At 40.2% G+C, this 21,066-nt stretch overlaps 2 long non-coding RNA genes across 2 annotated transcripts; both read left to right on the top strand.

The window, feature by feature from the left end:
* The first annotated feature begins 5,079 nt into the window (after window positions 1-5,079).
* Window positions 5,080-12,259, top strand: LOC308087233. Its single transcript, XR_013933294.1, has 3 exons — window positions 5,080-5,113; window positions 6,900-6,999; window positions 12,176-12,259. It is a non-coding gene; the product is annotated as an uncharacterized lncRNA (long non-coding RNA).
* A 3,857-nt stretch (window positions 12,260-16,116) lies between these two features.
* LOC308087234 lies at window positions 16,117-20,706 on the top strand. Its single transcript, XR_013933295.1, has 4 exons — window positions 16,117-16,199; window positions 19,694-19,739; window positions 19,987-20,229; window positions 20,661-20,706. It is a non-coding gene; the product is annotated as an uncharacterized lncRNA (long non-coding RNA).
* The last annotated feature ends 360 nt before the right edge of the window (window positions 20,707-21,066 follow it).

The following is a 21,066-nucleotide window of genomic DNA, read 5'->3' as shown; positions in this document are numbered from 1 at the left end:
CACACACACACACACACACACACACACACACACACACACACACACACACACACACACACACACACACACACACACACACACACTTTTTCTTTGTCCATCTCAGTGGAGGAATACATTCAACCTGGGAACTGGTCAGCCTGTATGACCTGTAAATGCTTAAGCATGAGGATAAAACTGACAATGCTAGCTTAACTGGAACTGGAACATAATTGACTTTACCAAGACTCAACCAGAGATCACAAAACTGGGTCACAGTTGTCTTCCTCTTGCTCCTTTTCATTTGTGGAATATGAAAGACAGAAAGAAAGAATGGAAGTTAATGAATGTATTCATGTAGGCCTACTATTATATAACCATAAATGGAATAAATACAAATGAAATGAAATGAGATGAAATGAAATAAAACAAAACAATAGTGGCAAATGTGAAGTCACATGCAGTCACCAACGACACGATTTATGACACAGGTGGTCTCCCATCCAAATTAGTCCCCCCCCTTTTGGTTGCATTTTTAACATTTTGATCAATCTACAAGCTCAAACGTGCTGTCATGTACGTCAGCTTGTACATCTCTTGTACACATACAGCTTGGCTATTTTCACTAAATAAGGCTGAAGTGGTTATAATTCATATTGTATTTTTGTATGTTTTGAGACACACAATTTATATGTGAGACTCAGCTGGAAAGGTTTGGGAACCCCTGCCCTTGAACACCCTGGGGTCGTTAAGTGTGCGCGTGCGTGTGCGTGTGCGTGTGCGTGTGCGTGTGCGTGTGCGTGTGCGAGTGCGTGTGCGTGTGCGTGTGTGTGTGTGTGTGTGCATCCTCTTGCTCGACCAAGTCTCAAGAGGCTCTTGCCTCTTGAGGCTTGGTCAAGTGAATATTGTCAGACTGTGCTAAATAATAATAATAATAATAATAAGCTCAAAATGGCCGTGTGAGCTTTTAAATCTGCTAGTTTCACTGAATATTCGCCCCAGTTAATAATCGTGCCACTACTGCCACAGAAGGCCAGTTTTCAACTCATCTGATTGGGCCGTGGGTAAGAACAGCGTAACGTGAATAGTCTATTTCGAGGTGAATGTTTTTCCAGGGTGTGAAAGCAGCAAAAAGCTTCACTCACATTGATAGCCGTCACCTGATAGCCAGGTAAGACATTGTGCTGCCAGAGAACAACTGTCTTTGGAGCAAGTGTTCATTTTGACGGCACATTTTCATGTAGCTTCAGTCATTTGAATACAATTCCATTTAGTTTCAGTCACATTTTAGTCATCTGAAATGTTTCAGTTTTAGTTGACTAAATAAATCTACAGTCGATGTAGTCGACACTACATTATTTTAGCAGGCCTTGTGTCATTATTAAACCGTCATTATGCTCCATACAAGCTCGACGCGCTGTGAGCTTATAGCTATTTTAGGACCGTGACGCCCACGCGCTACCAAGCATAAAATGCTTGTCTTAGTTATTATACTGGATCTCTTCTCCACTATAGTCTCCTAGTATTTTTATTCTACTTTTTGTTTGTTTAAATTGACAAAATATTTTGTGATTGTTTAGCTTACTTTGTTATTGTGTTTTTATGTCGTTTTCGTCAGTGAAAAAAGGTCGTCAAAGAAACATTTGCCGTTTAGTCAACAAAATGAACACAGATTTGGAACAGTTTTGACTGACTCCTGAGAAAAGATTCTGTCAGATCTGAGTCTGTGGTTCATTTGTGTTGTTTCTGCTTTGATTGATTGATTGATTGATTGATTGATTGATTGATTGATTGATTGATTGATTGATTTAATATTATATTGACAATTTAAAGGTACAGCAATCACAAAAAAAGTAAATACAATTTATATTCCTTTTAGGCTATTGATCTATCGATTATAGATGTATTACATATTTAGTATTCATCTTACTTCAGTTATATTAATATATGACTGTATGCTGATGTGTCTGAATGTAATGTTGTAGCAAGGGAAGTGAATGATGTACCCTGTAATGTCAGTGTTTTAAATAAACTAAACACTGAGGAGCAAAGCTTCTGTGCGGACTTTTATTCTATTATACTGTTATTCTGTGTCCAGCACCAGCAAGGAACTGGATGTGCCCAACCCACTTGTTTTCAACAAGTGAATGAGTCTGATAATATTTCTTATGAGTTGAGTACACCTTCAGTGTAGTTATTAAGCAGCAGGCTCATACAGCAAGGTCAAGTAACTATTCCTCTGTAGGCAAGCTTCAGACCCAGACAGCAAGATGACAAGTTATAAGGTTTTCTGAACGCAAGGAGAACGTTTCTCGTATCAGGCGTCAGTATTCTGGCTAGGGCAGTGACTCTGGCCTCGGCGTATAGCATTGGCCTTCCATTCCCAGTCACCAGTGGTGTAAAGTAAATGAGTACATTTACTCAAGTACTGTACTTAAGTACACTTTTGAGGAATTTGTAATACTTTTACTTCTACTCCATTACTTCTCAGAGGAAAATATTGTACTTTTACTCCACTACAATTATTTGACAGCTTTAGTTACTAGTTACTCTGCAGATTTAGATTATTATCACAAAACATACATTAACCACTTCAGCCCTATATATATTTCGGCCATTTGAAAATAGCCGATCTACAAGCTCACAATGCATCGCGATCCGACACATTTTGAACTTGTAGATCTGCTATTTTCAAAATATTTGTATACATGATGAACTTGTGAAATGGGACATTCTGCAGAATGAGTACTTTTACTTTTGGTACTATAAGTACATTTTGATGCCAATACTTTCGTACCCCGTCCACCTTCCTTCATCTCCTTCCATCCCTTTTCCTTCTATTCTTTACTCTTATTTTCATTATTCTCATTATTATATTAAAACATTATTGTCATAGTATTGTCATCTTTTGTGTTGAATACATGTTCTAAACTGCATATTAGTGTCAACTCTTCATTCTCTCACCAAGGAAATGTTCAATTCCCAGAACTCACTCACGCACGCACACACACACACACACACACACACACACACACACACACACACACACACACACACACACACACACACACACACACACACACACACACACACACACACACACACACACACACACACACACACACACACACACACACACACACACACACACACACACACACATGAGCTCTAGTATGTCATCATCAAAATAAAGTCCTGAATTTTAGTTGGTAAAGGACTGTCATTCTGAGTTACATGTGTGTAAAACCTCATACTTTACTCACTTTGAATCACTGCCTGCACTGCACTACCACTCTCCCTCCCCCAAAGGGGAGAATTCATATCATTCAACCATCTATGGTTAAGATGATGAATGCCTTCAAGATGCTCCCACATGTAGTGAATGCAGCCAGAAAGTCCACAAAGTAACTAATGGTCTGTCTGTCTGTCTGTCTGTCTGTCTGTCTGTCTGTCTGTCTGTCTGTCTGTCTGTCTGTCTGTCTGTCTGTCTGTCTGTCTGTCTGTCTGTCTGTCTGTCTGTCTTTTTTCTGTCTGTCTGTTATTCTGTCTGTCTGTCTGTCTGTCTGTCTGTCTGTCTGTCTGTCTGTCTGTCTGTCTGTCTGTCTGTCTGTCTGTCTGTCTGTCTGTCTGTCTGTCTGTCTGTCTGTCTGTCTGTCTGTCTTTTTTTCTGTCTGTCTGTCTGTCTGTCTGTCTGTGTGTGTCCCTAGTGTGCCCATATATGGAGATCTCTGTATCTGTCTGCCTGCCTGTGTCCCTTTTATGGCCATACATGGAGAAATAATGAATATTAGTCAATGAAATAATTTGTTTTATCTGAACACTGTTTTCTTTTCCTTTAATCCTCATAGTCCATCATAGTTTGTACAAAGGTGAACTGGTGTGTACAGTACATCCACCCCAAAGTGGGCTCAGGTGCAGGTTTAAAAAATAACTAGCCTATAATGTGTCACAGCATTGAGACGCGCTTTGAGCTTGAAGATCGGCTACTTTTGTTGTTTTTGTGTAATTAAGTAGGGCATTAACACACACACACACACACACACACACACACACACACACACACACACACACACACATTCTCTAGCTGGTTGAGGCATGTCAAACACACACACGTTCAGTGACAAAGATGCTTCGGAGCAATGTTGACATAACTCTCAATAAATCAATCAAGCTTTATTTATACGGCACAATTCAGACAACAAGTGCAGTTCAATGTTCTTCACAGGAAGAAAAGAAAAGTTCAAGACAAGAAAAAAATAGAAAATAAAAAGCAGAGATGCATATAAATACATAAATACATGCATTAAAAAAATTATAATAATACAAATAATTTAAAAGAACAAGTAAAGCAGGCACGTGCATAGGAAGCATTGCTGACAAGTATGCAGGTGCATTCCCATTACATGACTTCAAAACCAGTAAAAGGATCTTAAAATCTATTCTAAAACTGACAGGCAACCAATGCAGGGACCTTAAAATAGGCGTAATGTGTGCTATCCGTCTGGTCTTTGTCAACACACATGCTGCTGCATATTTTTCTGCTGCTCTCCAGACAGGAGAGAATTACAGTAATAAAGCTTGCTAGTGATAAAACAATGAATTAATTTCTCAGTGTCAGCCTGGGACAGAAATGGTCGGACTTTGGCAATGTTTCTTAAATGGTAAAATGATGTTCAAATCAGAGTAAAAAATGACACCCAGGTTTTTGACCTGATAGGTGAGCCCACAATTTCTCCTATATACATTTCGGCCATTTGAAAATAGCCGATCTAGAAGCATTTTGAGCTTGTAGATCTGCTATTTTCAAATGATTATACATTTTATACATTTGAAAGTTTGTTTTTGCAGTTGGCTTTTAACATTGTTGCATGTAATTCTTTGGATGTACCGCTGTGTGTACTAGCTATATAGTAGTGTACCCTGTTGGATGGGTCTGTAGACTGGTAGTGACCCAACCAACATGGTGAATCTTGGCCACGCCCCCCAAATCACTCCACCACCCAAGCGAACTTTGCCAGCCCTATTGAGGTGTGCACCTGGGCCTGACCCTTCCCCCACTATGGAGGAGGGGCAGGTTCCTGCATATAATGTCAGTTCCCCAGGCCAGGCTGTCTTCCTGAGAAAGCAACCCTCCGAGGTTAGAGACATAAAAACAGTTTTTGTTAGACAGACTCCATGCCTGTGCGTTTCACATAATTTGTTACACAGACTCCATGCCTGTGCGTTTCACATAATTGGTCTCACCTAAGTTCATTCATCTAGATTTTTGTCCATTCATCAAGTGACCTGCAACATTTTATTTTCCACCCTGAAGGAGACATTGCTGTTGGTGTCCATGGCCAAGGATATTCTCATGACTCTGGACAACGTAGCAGACAGAAGTCTCCTGTGATACCTGCTGACATTTCAAGGTAGGCCACCCATTCAAACCGGGAACACATCATGTGTCATTTTAAGATTTCTTTGGCTATTCAAAAATAGCAGATCTACAAGCTCAAAGTGAGCTTGTACATCATGCTATTTATTTGAAAAATGGTGAAAATTTGTGCAAATCTTTGTAAATATATATATATATATATATATATATATATATATATATATATATATATATATACATTTTTAACTAAAATCTTTGCTTCTGGGGTCCCTGGAACAACATATTTTGAGATGGGGGTCCGTGGCCAAATACATATAATTTTGGGGGCCCTTGACATGAAAAAGGTTTGAAAACCACGTATATTAGCAAAGTTTTTCGGAAAACTGTTAGGATTTTGAAGACATTTGTAGTTTTTCAAAAATAGCAGACTACAAGCTCATAGAGCGGCACTCGGTGTGTTACATAGTGTGTTTAACAAAGGTTCTGCCTACGTCATACATGGGAAACTGGCGGCCTGGGGGCCACATGCGGCCCCCACCTTCACTTAATGCGGCCCCTTATCGGAGATGTACAAGCTCAAAACGCGTCGCACTGCGACACGTTTTGAGCTTGTAGATCGGCTATTTTTGCTACTTTTGTGTGACATAGAATGGCGAAGTAGGCCATTAATTTATGAAAAAGGTTAAAATACTGAGATAAGGGGTGTCTGCCCGACGGTACATGCAATGTGGCCCTCTGGAGTGAGTGTGGAAATAAATATAGAGTCATACTCACACTGCGATTTAGATTTAAAGGGATATTTCACCTTCAAACATGTTTGGAGGTCATTTTAACGCCTACTCTGGCTTTTGTGAACACCCCAGACAGTTTTTAAGTTGCTTGATTCAGTATTAAGATATTTGATATTCATTTGATCTGACACGCACACAGAGGATTTAAGGAGGGGATTTTCTACAGCCGATATACAAGCTCACAATGTGTCACGGTGCGACGTGTTGTGAGCTTGTAGATCTGCTATTTTCACTTGATTTGAAACAGGACCTAAGTGGTTAATTCATAATATGTTTGATGAGTCCCTTCCTAGAAATATAGAGGAGTCAAAAGTACCATGTTTCTATTTGAGATGTGTGAAATCCATGCAAAAACAATACAAATGAAAACCTTCAAGTACAGTACTAAAGTAGATGTTGTGACTTACTGTGTACCACTATGCTATTGAGGTGTGCACCTGGGCCTGACCCTTCCCCCACTATGGAGGAGGGGCAGGTTCCTGCATATACTGTCAGTTCCCCAGGCCAGGCAGTCTTCCTGAGAAAGCAACCCTCCGAGGTTAGAGACATAAAAAAAGTTTTTGTTAGACAGACTCTTATGCCTGTGTGTTTCACATAATTTGCTACACAGACTCTTATGCCTGTGCGTTTCACATAATTTGTTACACAGACTCCATGCCTGTGCGTTTCACATGATTGGTCTCACCTAAGTTCATTCATCTAGATTTTTGTCCATTCATCAAGTGACCTGCAACATTTTGTTTTCCACCCTGAAGGAGACATTGCTGCTGGTGTCCATGGACAAGGATATTCTCATGACTCTGGACAACGTAGCAGACAGAAGTCACCTCCTGTGAAACCTGCTGACATTTCAAGGTAGGCCACCCATTCAAACCGGGAACACATCATGTGTCATTTTAAGATTTCTTTGGCTATTCAAAAATAGCAGATCTACAAGCTCATAGCGCGGCACCGAGTGCCGCGCTATGAGCTTGTAGATCATGCTATTTATTCGAAAAATCGAGAAAATTTGTGCAAATTTTTGTATCTATATATATATATATTTTTTTAAACTAAAATCTTTGCTTCTGGGGTCCCTGGAACAACATATTTTGAGATGGGGGTCCGTGGCCAAATACATATAATTTTGGGGGCCCTTGACATGAAAAAGGTGTGAAAACCACGTACGTTAGCAACGTTTTTCAGAAAACTGTTAGGATTTTGAAGACATTTGTAGTTTTTCAAAAATAGCAGATCTACAAGCTCATAGCGCATGCCACGCTATGAGCTTGTAGATCTGCTATTTTTGAATAGCCAAAGAAATCTAAAAATGACACACAGATGCGTTCCCGGTCTGAATTGGTTAACAGCCACACCTTTCCACAAGTTTCCTAGGGCTTTGTGGGCATCACTTCCTGTCGATTTGATCAGGTATCAGGGATCAAATCGACAGGAAGTGATGCCTACAACGCCCTAGGAAACTTGTGGATAGTTTTTTGTTGTTAAAAGTGGAACATTCAGCGCAATTTGTTTTTTGCTCCCACCATGGCTTTTATTATTGTGAATATTGCTAGTAGAACATTATAACATACATACACACACACACACACAACAACAACAACTGCAACATGATAATGTATCATTCTACGAAAACGTGCCATTTTCCATTTTCAATGATTTTTAAAATACCATTTTAAACGTTTTTAAGTCCTTTTTTTAGATGAAGTAGATCCGTACCTATCAGAAACATGAGCCGTGCCATCTCAGGCAATTTTATTTTTTGTATTTGGGGGAGAGTGAGGGAGAGAGAGAGAGAGAGAGGGGGGAGGTGAGAAAGACAGCGAGAGAGAGAGAGAGAGGGAGGGGGGGCGGTGAGAAAAAGAGAGAGGGCGAGAGAGAGAGAGAGAGAGAGAGAGAGAGAGAGAGTGTGTTTAATCGACATGGATTTCACTGACCCAAATAGTTCTTAACTAAATGTAGAAATAACTATACATTCATGTGTATTCTCTGAGGTACATAACTTCAACTGAAATGCCCAGAATTCAAACCCGGTTGATTGTGCTTATATATGATTTTTACTGACTTCCACTTTCACAATAAGTGTAATCATACGATGGCAGCAATATGGCCCAATGGTTATGAGAATCTCTCTCAACACCCTTTAGCCTAACCACTAGCCTAAAGAGGAACAACCTCCCCAGACAGTATGCATAACTAATAGAAGCCCAGGCTTCATGACACAATCCTCTTCAAGATCATTTAATATCATCTGTAACACAGTGTAAATGTCATGACATTAAAATCAATAACAGAAATCTAAAGTTGTTGTTTAATTGAATGATTCTAAAGTGTCAAACTCTATGACCGTGGTTCTCAAACAGTTTCATGTCAAGGACCCACAATGCATTTGGCCACGGACCCCCATCTGAAAATATCTTGTGCCAGGGACCCCCATACAAGATTTGTGTTGTTGTTTTCCAAGATATTTTGAAAAAAGCCGATCTACAAGCTCACAATGTGTTGCGGTGCATTGTGAGCTTGTAGATCGGCTATTTTCAAATAGCCAGTGTAGGGTTTAAGTTTTTAAAGCTTGATTCTATATTAACTAATTCAGCTGGAGAGCAGCAGTGGAGCAGCCAGAACGCTAGTATAGGCTGGGCCTGAGCAGGAGCGGGTGGGCACGCATGCATGCATGTGCCCCGACCCGTGCGCGCGCTTTGTGCGCGAGCGCGGAAATGTGTGGTTATTGTGGTTATATTGGGCGTTTTTTTGTTACTTTATGTCGGTTTTAGGGTTAGGGTTAGGGTTGGGTTAGGGTTATGTCATTTAATTCTTATTTTTGCCTGATTTTACCGATTTTTTTTAATCCAAAAATTAATTATAAAAAAATAAAAAATGATATTATTATAATTTTTTTGCAAAATCGATTGGGTGGGCCAGCTCTCTATGTGCGTGGGCCACGGCCCACCCAGGCCCACCCATGGCTGCGCCCCTGTAGAGCATATATATATTGTGAGCATGTAGATCTGCTATTTTCACAATATTTCCCTCGTTCTTACGTAATGATTGAAATGTGTCCAATTTGGTATTAAAAGGTGTTAAAAGTCCTTAAATTGTCACTTTATAAATATGCAGATACCCTGTATACACTTATATTGTATCTTGGTTTGTTTACTGTTGAGTGAGAAAACAATGTTGCACATTAAGCTAATCATCTGGGGACCCACCAAAATAATTTGGGGACCCTCCTGGTCCCAACCCACAGGTTGAGAACCAGTGTTCTAGAGTACAGATATACATGCTGACTCTTGCTGAGCCTTTGAGCAAGAGTATTTTCGTTTTTTTTTTTTTAAAGTTGATCAATTAAGTAAAGGGAAAATAATGTACAAGCTCCAAACATCACTCTGGACAGTGTGTAGCATATGGACCTGGACAGTATGTTTGATAAATAACAGACCATGCACAGATCAGGTTATTCAACATTCATTTAAAATGCTTCTGTCTTTGCTGTTTTGCACAAATACAATGTCAGACACTGTAATAATGTAATATACGTAACGTATATTACATTATTACAGTGTCTGAAATTGTATTTGTGACATTGTCTTATTGCTTAAAGGTACTGTACATTAAAAAGTAATACATAAATTAATTCATGAATCAGGTGATACAACATTCATTTAAAATGCTTCTGTCTTTGGTTGTACTCAATTCATATTAATGAATGAATGATTGAATACATGAATACATGAATCACATCTAGTTCTGGCAGCTACACAGCCCTCACATTTAGAGTTCTGGCTGCTACACAGCCCTCACATCTAGAGTTCTGGCTGCTACACAGCCCTCACATCTATACGTTCTGGCTGCTACACAGCCCTCACATCTATTCGTTCTGGCTGCTACACAGCCCTCACATCTATACGTTCTGGCTGCTACACAGCCCTCACATCTATACGTTCTGGCTGCTACACAGCCCTCACATCTATTCGTTCTGGCTGCTACACAGCCCTCACATCTATACGTTCTGGCTGCTACACAGCCCTCACATCTAGAGTTCTGGCTGCTACACAGCCCTCACATCTATACGTTCTGGCTGCTACACAGCCCTCACAGCCGATCTACCAGCTCATTTTCACTATTTTAAAATGTTTATCAAATAGTAAAAGATGCCCAAAAAGTTTAGGCACAAGGGGTAAGGCGTGCAAGATAGGGCCCGTAGAGTTCTGGCTGCTACACGGCACTATGGTAGAGGGTCATTCCAAATAGCGCTGAAACCAATCTTACTCCAATTGGGCAAAGGAGGGGGGGGGGGGGGGGGGGGGGGCTATAGCAATCATTCAAAAACATGAAATGCTACTTTGTGAGTATTTATTTTCAATGTATGTCATACGTCCTTGTGAAAATAGCCGATCTACAAGCTCACAACCTTTCGTATCGCAAAGCGTTATGAGCTTGTAGATCAGCTATTTTCAGAAGTTTGAGTCCCGGGGAGACATCAAATTTCTCTTATGGGTCTCGAGCTACATGGTTGTGAACCACTGATCTAGAGTAGTGTTAGTGAAACAGGGGCTTGGTTCATGACAGAAGGAAAGACTTCATGCTCATCAACAGACGCCAACAGTGTGGCCATATAGCTCAAAGAGTACAGTGGCAGCCTGGAACGTCAATGGTTCGATTCCTATCCTGTTAATTGCATGGTCTTCTTTCACTCAAGTTCAATCTATTGTGTTTCTATGGTTTATTGTGCATTATTGCATATTGCAATATTTGCTAAATATATTATTTTGAAATCCTGCCATTTAGGCCTGTCGAACACCTCTGACATGTGCGTTAAGGACATGTAAGCTGTGAGATGGAAATATGCATTATGTGTCACAGTACATTGTTTGTATAGTATACTTTTGTGACTGTCTGCTTGTGGTTAATTGTCTTATTGGCTTATGTACTTTGCAGACGGAGACGGAGACTGGTTTTATTCAGGGTTAGTGCTAAATGTAAGTTTATTTAGTATGATGTACTTGCAGTGCTCACAGTGTTCGATGTGCGCAGGGGGAAACGTTTTTCCTACAGCACCGCAGACAGCGACTCTGGCAATACCGTCACATAAAACACACTACTATGGCGTTGTTTTACTAACAACAGACTGCTTTGGCTGCCAGGCTTAGCTGATACAGCAATTCTATTAACAGAAATCTTTTTAGAAATAAGTGCAGAATTGTCGTGTGCTCAGGTTGCAATGTATTATCAAATAGCCTAAACACAATAGGATTTGCGCACACACAGTGGCCAGCAGGCTATACGGCACAGAGACCCATCAGAACAAATAGGCTATACAGTATGGCAAGTCACCGACTATCAAAAGTTCAAAACATATTACAGTTTGGCAGTTGAAAGGCACAGCGGCCTGTCAGAACACAATACAGTTACAGTAAACTAAAGCATTAGCAGTTGGCACAGCGGCCAGAACACAATACAGTAGACTATAGCATGGCAGCCCATCAGGACATAAACAGTCTGGCACAGCGCAAAACATGTTGTGTTTAATATACACAACAAGTCGAGAGCAATTTCTTCTTTACAAAACCCAAGCCAGCCAGGGTAATACACATTCCAGTACAATAGAGCTTTTAACCAAATAAATGAGCTATTACCTTTTTACCTTACACTATTCCAAATGTGATCTTGAGCTCTGGGGTCATGGTAATTCCCTCATGTCAACAACTCTTTACACTACTTTACACATTCAGGTGGCGATGTATCAACGCTAGTTGCTTCTGTGCTTTTCTTAATTGATTTGGGCCCACCAAAGAAATCAGACATTTGTTTGTTTGCGCCCCACACGTAAAATATTTATATGAATAACGTAGACAGAGGTTTTTGGGCAACATTTTGGTTTTTACTTATTTTCTTTTTTCCATCATTCCTTCGTTCTCAACATCCTTAACCGAGGGGGGGGGGGGGGCGGGGGACCACTAGTTCCTAGTCTTTATCACCATTGTTTCTATTTTCTCTCCCTGACAAAGTGGTTTTATTTTTATTTCCATTTCAGACTTGACATGACAGAAAAGACAAGTTGCTGATCTGGTGAAGCAGGGTCGTTGGTGGTTGGTGGTTTGATTGAGCAACACAATGGTAAGTTTGAGCGATTTTTCCTACCATACCATACAAGACATAAACAAGGGATAATTGATAGTGAGCCATAGCCTGGTAAACCCTCCCTCCGGAAATCTAATTTCCATTTGATTCCAGGAGTGAGTCTGGCCTGATCGCCCATTCTGCAATATGGGCTGTGGGCTGGAGTTGGGCGGGAGTAATACCGTTGACTGACAACCCCTTCAGCCAATGAACGCACGCACGCACGCACGCACGCACGCACGCACGCACGCACGCACGCACGCACGCACGCACGCACGCACGCACGCACGCACGCACGCACGCACGCACGCACGCACGCACGCACGCAAGCACGCACGCACGCACGCACACACACACACACACACACACACACACACACACACACACACACACACACACACACAGAAAGCTACACTAGAAGCAAAGATCATGTGATCTGAAAGTTGTATTCCTGTTTTATCGTCTTTTCTAAGAACAGTTGTAATTTTCCACTTCAGTGTCCCTTTTTCTAGAGCAGCAGTGGCGCAGCCAGAACGCTAGTATAGGCTGGGCCTGAGCAGGAGCGGGTGGGCACGCATGCATGCATGTGCCCCGACCCGTGCACGCGCTTTGTGCGCGAGCGCGGAAATTTGTGGTTATTGTGGTTATATTGGGCGTTTTTTTGTTACTTTATGTCGGTTTTAGGGTTAGGGTTAGGGTTGGGTTAGGATTATGTTATTTAATTCTTATTTTTGCCTGAATTTACCGATTCTTTTATCCAAAAATTAATTATATAAAAAAAAAAAAAAAGATTATATTATTATAATTTTTTGGCAAAATCGGTTGGGTGGGCCAGCTCTCTATGTGGGTGGGCCACGGCCCACCCAGGCCCACCCATGGCTGCGCCCCTGTAGAGCATATATATATTGTGAGCATGTAGATCTGCTATTTTCACAATATTTCCCTCGTTCTTACGTAATGATTGAAATGTGTCCAATTTGGTATTAAAAGGTGTTAAAAGTCCTTAAATTGTCACTTTATAAATATGCAGATACCCTGTATACACTTATATTGTATCTTGGTTTGTTTACTGTTGAGTGAGAAAACAATGTTGCACATTAAGCTAATCATCTGGGGACCCACCAAAATAATTTGGGGACCCCCCTGGTCCCAACCCACAGGTTGAGAACCAGTGTTCTAGAGTACAGATATACATGCTGACTCTTGCTGAGCCTTTGAGCAAGAGTATTTTTTTTTTTTTTTTTTTAAGTTGATCAATTAAGTAAAGGGAAAATAATGTACAAGCTCCAAACATCACTCTGGACAGTGTGTAGCATATGGACCTGGACAGTATGTTTGATAAATAACAGACCATACACAGATCAGGTTATTCAACATTCATTTAAAAGGCTTCTGTCTTTGCTGTTTTGCACAAATACAATGTCAGACACTGTAATAATGTAATATACGTAACGTATATTACATTATTACAGTGTCTGACATTGTATTTGTGACATTGTCTTATTGCTTAAAGGTACTGTACATTAAAAAGTAATACATAAATTAATTCATGAATCAGGTGATACAACATTCATTTAAAATGCTTCTGTCTTTGGTTGTACTCAATTCATATTAATGAATGAATGATTGAATACATGAATACATGAATCAAATTCTTCTGGCAGCTACACAGCCCTCACATCTAGAGTTCTGGCAGCTACACAGCCCTCACATCTAGAGTTCTGGCTGCTACACAGCCCTCACATCTATACGTTCTGGCTGCTACACAGCCCTCACAGCCGATCTACCAGCTCATTTTCACTATTTTAAAATCTTTATCAAATTGTAAAAGATGCCCAAAAAGTTTAGGCACAAAGGGTAAGGCGTGCAAGATAGGGCCCGTAGAGTTCTGGCTGCTACACGGCACTATGGTAGAGGGTCATTCCAAATAGCGCTGAAACCAATCTTACTCCAATTGGGCAAAGGAGGGGGGGGGGGGGGGCTATAGCAATCATTCAAAAACATGAAATGCTACTTTGTGAGTATTTATTTTCAATGTATGTCATACGTCCTTGTGAAAATAGCCGATCTACAAGCTCACAACCTTTCGTATCGCAAAGCGTTATGAGCTTGTAGATCAGCTATTTTCAGAAGTTTGAGTCCCGGGGAGACATCAAATTTCTCTTATGGGTCTCGAGCTACATGGTTGTGAACCACTGATCTAGAGTAGTGTTAGTGAAACAGGGGCTTGGTTCATGACAGAAGGAAAGACTTTATGCTCATCAACAGACGCCAACAGTGTGGCCATATAGCTCAAAGAGTACAGTGGCAGCCTGGAACGTCAATGGTTCGATTCCTATCCTGTTAATTGCATGGTCTTCTTTCACTCAAGTTCAATCTATTGTGTTTCTATGGTTTATTGTGCATTATTGCATATTGCAATATTTGCTAAATATATTATTTTGAAATCCTGCCATTTAGGCCTGTCGAACACCTCTGACATGTGCGTTAAGGACATGTAAGCTGTGAGATGGAAATATGCATTATGTGTCACAGTACATTGTTTGTATAGTATACTTTTGTGACTGTCTGCTTGTGGTTAATTGTCTTATTGGCTTATGTACTTTGCAGACGGACAGGGGCGTAGCACCAAATTCTGGGCCCTGGGGACAAAGATTCACTGTGGGCCCCCCTAAGATTTTTTTTCTTTAAAAAAGACCCCAAAAATACATTTTTTTTTCTTTCTTTTTTATGGGGCCCTAGTAACTCAGTCCCACTTACACCCCCCCTGTGACGCCCCTGCAGACGGAGACTGGTTTTATTCAGGGTTAGTGCTAAATGTAAGTTTATTTAGTATGATGTACTTGCAGTGCTCACAGTGTTCGATGTGCGCAGGGGGAAACGTTTTTCCTACAGCACCGCAGACAGCGACTCTGGCAATACCGTCACATAAAACACACTACTATGGCGTTGTTTTACTAACAACAGACTGCTTTGGCTGCCAGGCTTAGCTGATAAAGCAATTCTATTAACAGAAATCTTTTTAGAATTAATTGCAGAATTGTCGTGTGCTCAGGTTGCAATGTATTATCAAATAGCCTAAACACAATAGGATTTGCGCACACACAGTGGCCAGCAGGCTATACGGCACAGAGACCCATCAGAACAAATACGCTATACAGTATGGCAAGTCACCGACTATCAAAAGTTCAAAACATATTACAGTTTGTCAGTTGAAAGGCACAGTGGCCTGTCAGAACACAATACAGTTGCAGTAAACTAAAGCATTAGCAGTTGGCACAGCGGCCAGAACACAATGCAGTAGACTATAGCATGGCAGCCCATCAGGACATAAACAGTCTGGCACAGCGCAAAACATGTTGTGTTTAATATACACAACAAGTCGAGAGCAATTTCTTCTTTACAAAACCCAAGCCAGCCAGGGTAATACACATTCCAGTACAATAGAGCTTTTAACCAAATAAATGAGCTATTACCTTTTTACCTTACACTATTCCAAATGTGATCTTGAGCTCTGGGGTCATGGTAATTCCCTCATGTCAACAACTCTTTACACTACTTTACACATTCAGGTGGCGATGTATCAACGCTAGTTGCTTCTGTGCTTTTCTTAATTGATTTGGGCCCACCAAAGAAATCAGACATTTGTTTGTTTGCGCCCCACGCGTAAAATATTTATATGAATAACGTAGACAGAGGTTTTTACTTATTTTATTTTTTCCATCATTCCTTCGTTCTCAACATCCTTAACCGAGGGGGGGGGGGGGGCGGGGGACCACTAGTTCCTAGTCTTTATCACCATTGTTTCTATTTTCTCTCCCTGACAAAGTGGTTTTATTTTTATTTCCATTTCAGACTTGACATGACAGAAAAGACAAGTTGCTGATCTGGTGAAGCAGGGTCGTTGGTGGTTGGTGGTTTGATTGAGCAACACAATGGTAAGTTTGAGCGATTTTTCCTACCATACCATACAAGACATAAACAAGGGATAATTGATAGTGAGCCATAGCCTGGTAAACCCTCCCTCCGGAAATCTCATTTCCATTTGATTCCAGGAGTGAGTCTGGCCTGATCGCCCATTCTGCAATATTGGCTGTGGGCTGGAGTTGGGCGGGAGTAATACCGTTGACTGACAACCCCTTCAGCCAATGAACGCACACACGCACGCACGCACGCACGCACGCACGCACGCACGCACGCACGCACGCACGCACGCACGCACACACACACACACACACACACACACACACACACACACACACACACACACACACACACACACACACACACACACACACACACACACACACACAGAAAGCTACACTAGAAGCAAAGATCATGTGATCTGAAAGTTGTATTCCTGTTTTATCGTCTTTTGTAAGAACAGTTGTAATTTTCCACTTCAGTGTCCCTTGTTCTAGAGCAGCAGTGGCGCAGCCAGAACGCTAGTATAGGCTGGGCCTGAGCAGGAGCGGGTGGGCACGCATGCATGCATGTGCCCCGACCTGTGCGCGCGCTTTGTGCGCGAGCGCGAAAATGTGTGGTTATTGTGGTTATATTGGGCGTTTTTTTGTTACTTTATGTCGGGGTTAGGGTTAGGGTTAGGGTTTGGTTAGGGTTATGTTATTTAATTCTTATTTTTGCCTGATTTTACCGATTTTTTTATCCAAAAATTAATTATAAAAAAATAAAAAATAAAAAATAATATTATTATAATTTTTTTGCAAAATCGGTTGGGTGGGCCAGCTCTCTATGTGGGTGGGCCACGGCCCACCCAGGCCCACCCATGGCTGCGCCCCTGTAGAGCATATATATATTGTGAGCATGTAGATCTCCTATTTTCACAATATTTCCCTCGTTCTTACGTAATGATTGACAATGTGTCCAATTTGGTATTAAAATGTGTTAAAAGTCCTTAAATTGTCACTTTATAAATATGCAGATACCCTGTATACACTTATATTGTATCTTGGTTTGTTTACTGTTGAGTGAGAAAACAATGTTGCACATTAAGCTAAGTACAGATATACATGCTGACTCTTGCTGAGCCATTGAGCAAGGGTATTTTCGTTTTTATTTTTTTTAAGTTGATCAATTAAGTAAAGGGAAAATAATGTACAAGCTCCAAACATCACTCTGGACAGTGTGTAGCATATGGACCTGGACAGTATGTTTGATAAATAACAGACCATACACAGATCAGGTTATTCAACATTCATTTAAAATGCTTCTGTCTTTGCTGTTTTGCACAAATACAATGTCAGACACTGTAATAATGTAATATACGTAACGTATATTACATTATTACAGTGTCTGACATTGTATTTGTGACATTGTCTTATTGCTTAAAGGTACTGTACATTACAAAGTAATACATAAATTAATTCATGGATCAGGTGATACAATATTCATTTAAAATGCTTCTGTCTTTGGTTGTACTCAATTCATATTAATGAATGAATGATTGAATACATGAATACATGAATCACATTCTTCTGGCAGCTACACAGCCCTCACATCTAGAGTTCTGGCAACTACACAGCCCTCACATCTATTCGTTCTGGCTGCTACACAGCCCTCACATCTAGAGTGGGGGGGGGGCTATAGCAATCATTCAAAAACATGAAATGCTACTTTGTGAGTATTTATTTTCAATGTATGTAATACGTCCTTGTGAAAATAGCCGATCTACAAGCTCACAACCTTTCGTATCCTATGGCTTATTGTGCATTATTGCATATTGCAATATTTGCTAAATATATTATTTTGAAATCCTGCCATTTAGGCCTGTCGAACACCTCTGACATGTGCGTTAAGGACATGTAAGCTGTGAGATGGAAATATGCATTATTTGTCAGAGTACATTGTTTGTTTAGTATACTTTTGTGACTGTCTGCTTGTGGTTAATTGTTTTATTGGCTTATGTACTTTGCAGACGGAGACTGGAGTTACTGGTTTTATTCAGGGTTAGTGCTAAATGTAAGTTTATTTAGGATGATGTACTTGCAGTGCTCACAGTGTTCAATGTGCGCAAGGGGAAACGTTTTTCCTACAGTACCGCAGACAGCGACTCTGGCAATACCGTCACATAAAACACACTACTATGGCGTTGTTTTACTAACAACAGACTGCTTTGGCTGCCAGGCTTAGCTGATACAGCAATTCTAATAACAGAAATCTTTTTAGAATTAAGTGCAGAATTGTCGTGTGCTCAGGTTGCAACGTATTATCAAATAGCCTAAACACAATAGGATTTGCGCACACACAGTGGCCAGCAGGCTATACGGCACAGAGACCCATCAGAACAAATAGGCTATACAGTATGGCAAGTCACCGATTATCAAAAGTTCAAAACATATTACAGTTTGGCAGTTGGCAGGCACAGCAGCCCGTCAGAACACAATACAGTTACAGTAAAACATTAGCAGTTAGCACAGCGGCCAGAACATAATACAGTAGACTATAGCATGGCAGCCCATCAGGACATAAACAGTCTGGCACCACTAGTTCCTAGCCTTTATCACCATTGTTTCTATTTTCTCTCCCTGACAAAGTGGTTTTATTTTTATTTCCATTTCAGACTTGACATGACAGAAAAGACAAGTTGCTGATCCGGTGAAGCAGAGTCGTTGGTGGTTGGTCGTTTGATTGAGCAACACAATGGTAAGTTTGAGCGATTTTTCCTACCATACCATACAAGACATAAACAAGGGATAATTGATAGTGAGCCAGCCATTGTTGAGAAATATACCGGACAGGGTGATAGACCCTGATGCAAAGCGGAGGGTTCTTTATCACCCTGAGGGGGTTTATGTCTCAACAATGACCGGCTCACTGTCAATCACTACTTATTACATGGCTGCTTAATAAAGCAATTCATTATTTGACCCAAACATACCAAGAAAACAATTTTATTGATTTGAAAGGATTTAATTACGAACAGTATGAAAGTAGTCTATTAGATTATGCCAGGCGTATCCAGTGTCACACTGTCGGCTCGCAGAAATCAGATCGTTAGTGTCATAATCATTCTTCAGTGTACTGTTTAGCAGTAAATTGCATTGTGTTTATCTACTTGGCGCCACCATGTTGGATATGGTAATGGTATGGTATAAACTGTATATATATATATATATATATATATATATATATATATACATATATATGTATATATATATGGTATGGTATAAACTTAGATATGGCAAAAACAAATCACCATGGGCTGATATGAACCATGAGCTCAGGCTCTGTCCATAGCAGTGGTTTGTTATTGATAGCAGCGGTCATTATTTAAAAATAACATACCACTGAATTCAGTGATTGACCAATCACAATCAAGCATTTAACCAGTGTAATAACATTGCTTAATAGCGTTCAGTGATGATATGATATAATAAAATGACTGTTATGTACAACACTTTGTGTACAATAGGATACTGGTGTCGACTTGACTTCAGAAAAAATGGATGAAGCAAAAGGTGAGCTTTTTTGTCAGTAATATAGTTCAATGCTTGACTTGACCATTGAGTAAGGTGTTTACTTGTGCTACCTTTGAGTGTATATCCTTAATATCTTATTGCAAATATATAAATGCCCCCAGTTGTAACGCTTTATCTATGTGGGGATGTAGAGATGCAGAGCTTTATTTTTCATTGATATAATGATGTAATTTTCTCTGATAAATGTACCGCCAATTAACCACTCTATTTTTTCTGTTGCAAACAGCACATGTTGTGATCCAGCACAGGGCAGACTTTATTCAAAAGGTTGTCACAGTGATGCCTATTGTAGACAGTCTAGGAAACATGGTCCATACTGAGCTGTATACTGGGATTCAAGCGGAGAAGACGAGACAGAACCAAATGAGGAATCTGTATACAACTGTACTAGATCCAGGGGGAACACGTGTCAAAGCAGCATTTTACGATGCCCTTAAACAACACCAACCCCACATGTTGGATAGTTGTGGTAAGATCAAATGTCAATAGATTGTTTTTCTCCACTTCACTTTAGTTTAAAAGAACAAGGGCCAGCACACGCAACAACATTATAAGTATCATTGGGTGGATGTGTTTCACCAAGACAGCCTTCATCAGCTCCTATCTTTGCGTAGACACATCTATAATTCATCATATCAATATTTCTAAACAAAATAGCCTACTATACATTATAATGTAAATGTACATACTGTATAATAAACATTTAATACGAAGTATTTGTCATGAAAGAAAACTAATCCAAAATACATCATTGTGAAGTAATGTTTCAATATGGTCTGGTCAACTGCTCCAGGGGCCAACATGCATTTGTTATCAAGTAAATGTGGTATTTCTACTGGAAAGATATGAACATATGTCCACTCAGAGAAACAACTTCATAATCCTCCTCTCCTTATGCAGGACCTGTACTTCCATCAGAAGACTCAGCTAGCAATCAAGCCTCAGGTGAGTTATAAAAGAATCTGGGCAGAGATATTTTTACTGATGAGAATGATCTTATACATTGATTTATTTTTTTAACTGCAAATATTCTAGATCAGTGGTTCTCAACCTTTTTAGGCTGCAACCCCCTAAATTAATTATATTTGAACTGGGGACCCGCCCCAAAATAATTAAATATGAACTGGGGACCCCCCAAAATAATCATATTTGAGCTGGGGATGCCCCAAAATAATTATATTTGAACTGGAGACCCCTAAAATAATCATATTTGAACTGGGGACCCCCCACCCCGACAAGCAATTGGAATTGTAGTAGTCGAGGCATTACATTTAGTTTGACTCGGTTCCACAGATAAATATTGTGA

This window comes from Gymnoscopelus braueri, assembly GCF_963280865.1.
Source record: "Gymnoscopelus braueri genome assembly, chromosome: 6".
Lineage (NCBI taxonomy): Eukaryota > Metazoa > Chordata > Actinopteri > Myctophiformes > Myctophidae > Gymnoscopelus > Gymnoscopelus braueri.
This window is presented reverse-complemented; position numbering and strand designations above follow the sequence as displayed.